Raw genomic sequence first — 6021 nt, forward strand, 5'->3', positions numbered from 1 at the left:
GATTGGATTCCTGGCTTTACCTCTAACATAATAATTGTGTTCCCCTTCTGCTTGTCTAACTTTCTATGAAAAAAATATTAATGTTATCTTTTTTTATTTAAATGTGTACCTTAGGGTAAAGGCATTATTGTAGGCAATCTCAAGGAACATTTTTCCTTTTTTTTAAATTACTTTTTTAATTGAAGTATAGTTCATTTATAATATTATGTAAGTTTCAGGTATATAGCATAACGATTCAGTATTTTTACAGATTATACTCCATTATAAATTATTACAAGACAATGGCTATAATTCCCTGTGCTATACAATGTATCCTCGCTTATCTATTTTATATGTACTAGTTTGTATCTGTTAATCCCATACCCCTAATTTGTCCCTCCTCCCTCTCCTCTCCCTTTTGGTAATACTAACAAATCTATGTAGTATTTTGGACAGTATTTCCCACTAACACTCTTCTAAATCTGTGCAATTAACAACTACAAAAACAAGTTACAAAAATAATTTTCAAAGGCACAGACCATCCTAAATCTGTCAACTTTGGATCACTTCACATATGGATGTTTCTGAAGTGGCTATCCAAGTCTAAAAGGGGCACTAGTCCTTTCTGGGTTTAGGATGGCCTATGTGTGTGGGTGTATCAGATAAGATATGCTCTAGGGCACACGAGGGTTCTGCAGAAGTGTAAAGGGGGCCTTGGAAGTGGCATTGCTTACTTTCAGTTTGTTCAGATTACTTGGTTAAAATTTTGTGCTTCACATAGAGCCTATCCGCAATAACCATCCTAGAATCACCACCCCAGATAAGTAATTAAAAAAGGAGTCCCAGGGCTTCCCTGGTGGCGCAGTGGTTAAAAGTCTGCCTGCCGAAGCAGGGGACACGGGTTCGTGCCCCGGTCCGGGAAGATCCCACATGCCGCGGAGTGGCTGGGCCCGTGAGCCATGGCCACTGAGCCTGCGCGTCCGGAGCCTGTGCTCCGCAACGGGAGAGGCCACAACAGTGAGAGGCCCGCGTACCGAAAAAAAAAAAAAAAAGTAAAATGTAAAAGTGAAAAGATAAGCTGCAAACTGGGAGATGATATTTTCCACATGCATAATTAACAAATCGTGTATATCAAGACTATTAGGAAGACTCCCTGAACTAGCTTCAGAGAGGGTGGGAAAGTTAAATGTAAGTGCCTGAAAGAAAAACAGAACTGATGTAACACATTGAAATTCTTCACCACAGGTTGGATTCATGGTATGTTTATGGGATAAAAGGCTCAAATTTGTATTACTGTATATGAGAAGTAAAAACAAAGAAAGAGTGGAGGTTGATGCCTATTGATGGAATTCACAGATAATGTCAATTAAAGAAAGAGAAGATGGTTTTAGAGGGAAGATAATAAGTTCAGTTTCAGACACATTGATTTTTCTATAGACTATAGGGCAATCAAGGGAAGATGCTGGATCATATTAGGATAAGACTGAAGTTATTATTGATATGTGGGCTGGTATATAGATATAAGTAAATTTATGGTAGTTGTGAAGATTGCCTAGGGTAACTACAGTGAATGTTTATGGTAAGAGCAGAAAGACAGACAAATAAACATGGGAAAGAATGCTGAGGAACAAAAACATTTCTTAGCAAAAAAAATTAGTAGAACTCATGAGAACACATGGAGGGAAAGCAGGAGAGAGTTTCAGTGTTACAAAAGCTGAAGGGAGAATATATCATAAGCCAATAATCAGCTGTATCACCAGTGTAAAATGGGTGTTTCCTCTAGTTTAGCCATGGGTAGGGAGTCTGGACCCTTGATAAAATCACTTGCAATTTCAGTTGGGTAAGGATATGCTCATTCTTGGAGGTAAAGGCAGCATAATCATTTCACCTTTTTAAGTCTTTAAAAGAGTAAATGTGCATAATGTATTAAGTCTTTTATCAGAGAAATGTGAAAAATTATGATTCTCTTACTTTCAGCTTTCAACTTTTCCTGAATTTGTTTCATACAAACTATTGATTCTGATTCTGTAAAGGTATTTTAATATAGGTAAGCATGATGATGGTGGTTTCAAAAGCATATAACTTTATTTTAATAATACATTATATACATAAATAATTAATGCGGTGTAAATATCTTAGCTGAATCATTTTCTCAGCTTGCTTAGAACTCTTTATGTAGTTAAGTAAAAAACAGCAAGAATAGTCAATCTATTATTCAACAAATTGTGAAATCCCAGCCTTTTGAGATTCTAATTTAAATTCATAGGAATAAATAACAGCTATTTATAGTTTCAAATAGGAGAAGTAATAACTTCACAGGTTTAGCCGAATATTTGTTTGGATTATCCTGCAAACCTATTTTATTACTTGAGAATGAGTATAGAATAATGATAGTGGAATTTATTTATTCATTTAACAAATATTTACTAAGCACCCACTTGTGTTCTAGTCACTATTTAAATTACAGGGATAAAATTGTGAACAGAAAAAAAAATCCTTCATGGAGTTTATAATCCAATGTTTGATATAGATAAGAAAGAAGCACACACACACATATTCACACTCACATCCACACACATACGTGTGCACATAGACTTACATATACATATGCAGTGATACATGCCATAAAGAAAAATAAGACAAAGAAATAATGAATGATGTGACCTTGTGGTGTGACAGAGATTGTCTTTGTGAAGATATGGCATTTGAGTAGAATATTGAGGGAGTGAATCAGCAAAGATCTTGGAGGAGAATGTTTGAAGGAGTGGGAACAGAACTTCAAAAGTTCCAGGTAGGAATGGTCAATAAAGAATAAAAATTGAATTATTTAGGATAGAGATGAGATAATTGCACTAAAAATAAACTTGAATAATTGAGAGAGGTTAAGTATTGACTAGTACACAATTGGAGGGATTAGTTTTAGGAAAAAACAGAAAATTCACCTATAGAATAAGAGGGAATGCAAAATATATGGATAAATTATGTTATTTTATATATTCTAAAATAATGTATTTTAGATTATGTTTAAGTAAAAGTTTTTAAAGGTATATGAACAAATTAATCATGTAGGAAATTGGTGATAGCAGGTTCAAGAGAGAAGAAAAGGTACAGAACAGTCACCTCAAAGAATGGGAGGGTAAATTAACAAGGAAACCTAGGCAGTATAGACAGCTCATCTTCATACTGTGGTTTTTAGTTTAAATTAGTATTTTTTTTTGTTCCACCTACCTTTAACCACACTAGGCCAAAATTAGAATAGGAAGAAAATTGAATCTAAGCAGTGTTCAAATTTACTAAGAGCGTTGAGTTAAAGAGAGAATGAAAAAGGAGTCAAGAATGCTCCAAGTGGGCAATTATAGAGATGGACAATGGTGTCTTGGGTGAATAGAGAGAAGTGAGTTATAGGGAGACAAGGGAAAAAGAAAAATGGTAGCATCAATGGATTTAAGGTCCATTAGTAGCAACCGTGTTTAGAGTATAAAGTACTCAGTTTTATGGAAGAAGCACGGAAGAAAAGGCACTTGGAATTTAAGAGTTTAAGGAACTGGGAGGCCAGTATGTTGAATATTGTTGTGCATGGACAGGATGGTGAACTCACTTTTCTTGTTGGATAAGATGCTGTAAAATGTTGATAGGTAGTTGCTATAGTCTGAATGTTTGTGTCTCCCAAAGTTCATACATTGAAATTCTAAGTCCCAAAGGTGTTGATATTAGTATCCCAAAGGTGGGGCCTTTGGGAGATGATTGTGTTCTGAGCGTAGAGCCCTCGTGAATGGGATTAGTGATTTAGTCCCATTATAAAAAAGATCCCATAGAGCTCCTTAGCCCCTTCCTCCACAAGAGGTTACAATGAGAAGCCTGCAACCCAGAAGACAGTTCTGACTCCACTATGTTGACACGAAGATCTTGAACTTCCTACCTCTACAACTGCGAGAAATAAATGTCTGTTGTTTGTAAGTCACCCAGTCTGTGGTATTTTATTGTAGCAGCTTGAATTGCAGTTGGGACTAAGACAGCAGAGGTGGAAAGAAAGACAAAGGACAAGAGCAGAAACCTGCAACTAATGGTAAATGCCCTGGGGATTGGTAGATAGCAGATAAGTGTGTGTGAATCACATACACAGTTTGATGGCATGTCTTTCAGTGGAACTGGACTTTTTTTTTTTTTCTTTTTGACAGAGGAGGGAAGATAACATGCAACCAGCTATTATGAGCAATGAGGATGTCTACCTGCATCCCAGGTCTTGTGTTAATTTATCTATAGGGAAATTAGAAGAGTTAATTCCAAAGGGGACTTTAGGGGAAGCCAGATACTCAGGAGAGCCAACCTCACCAAGAATGAGGAGGTAAAGCAAACAGTATGAGAAGTAAAATGTGATTTTTTTAATGACACGGTGCAAATTACAAAATGCGTGCATGAAATATTTGGGGGTGACAACTCAAACTGGGTAATGACAGATGCAGATTTGTGTGATAATACTATTATAGATAATCAGCCCTCACCTGAAAGATTTGGATTTCCAATTTTGAAGGTAGAAAATAGAGTGGGGATTAAGAGGGAATTACAATCTGTAGCCTCTGTGGAGTTTGTTGGGAAAAATTCTGAGCATGTCTACTTTTTAGGCATGTGAAGCCTGAGCAGTGATAAGGCAGGTGAAGCCAGGCTCTGTTGCAGAGCTATCCAGAGGCTTCCTTTGGCCTTACTAGAGGAACAATGCTCATAAAATCCCGCCAAACCTCTGTCTCCTTCTAGGGTTGAGGAAAATTTCCCAAATTTTAAATCCAGTTGCTTCCACCTTCTACCCTTAAGCTCATCCTCCTTTTGCTCCTTTTCTGGGACAGTCTTGAATATTCTCCCCTCAATTGCACCTTTACCCTGGCTTCCTAACGTGATTAGGAAGAAAGAAAACTAATTCTATTAACCAATCAATGTTTATTTCATTCCAAATCACCCTGTTGCCTGTCATCTGTGTGTGTCCTTTGTATCTCCTTTGTCCATGCAGGAGCTAGTTTCTGTTTTTTAATAAATATTTATTGAACGTTTGAATGCTTCTTTTCCCTAATCATTTATATTTGTACAGTAAGCCAGAATATCTGAGTTGTGAACATGAATAATAAAATGGGCTTCATGGTAGCCAAGGGAATTAAAATATGTGATGTGGAAAGTCATTGTCAAGACAGAAAGACTGTCATATGTCAAAAAATATAGATTTTTTTCTCATGTAAGAAATAGTAATGTCAGGTTGGAAGTGGCATCTTTATGCTCCTTTGGGTATAACACAAGTCTCTAAAGACTTTGGAATTGTCTTTGGAGACATCTTCAAGGTTCATTTTCTTCCCCAAGGTGTAAGACTTATGCAGTATTTTGGAAATAAAAGACATTTTATAATTGGATGTGTTTTAATGAAACTTCACTTGCATTTTAGAAAATAATAAAGAACAGGCCCCACAAATGCTAATTATGCTGAGCTGAGTTCTTCCCAGGGGCTCAGAAGACTTCAATCTGTTTTAATAAGTAGTTTGTTCTTTACTCAAGCATCATATAAATTAGATTGAAGTAGATATAGTACATATTTCTCATTCATAGCATTTGAGACTTGCAGCCATTCTTTTGAACTCACATACTTATTTAATATTACAGAAACCGTTTAAATGTTAAAATGTCACCCAAATATTTTAATCGACAAAAAGTATTTTTCATACGCACACTCACACACACATACAGCTTAGAATGGTAATCTGAAGTGTCCTTCTCCACACAAAATCTACAAGTATGCATTTTCTTTCTGAAAATTAATTGGCAATTTACAAAATGTTAGCTGATGGATTGAAGGCCATAGAAAAGTGGGGACCAAGAATCTTAGTTGTTACTGTGTTGAGTTTATATTTAGCCAGTAGGCTTAGGCACCGCTATGCCAATTGATACAATCCTGAAATATTTTAGTAGAGGAGAGAAATAGTCACTGGCTGAGTTCTCAAATCCCCCCTTTCAAAGAGGCCCCAGCCACCCCAAATCCTACCAAAGGATGCCCCAACCTTCAAA

This window comes from Leucopleurus acutus, assembly GCF_964270905.1.
Source record: "Leucopleurus acutus genome assembly, chromosome: 4".
NCBI lineage: Eukaryota > Metazoa > Chordata > Mammalia > Artiodactyla > Delphinidae > Leucopleurus > Leucopleurus acutus.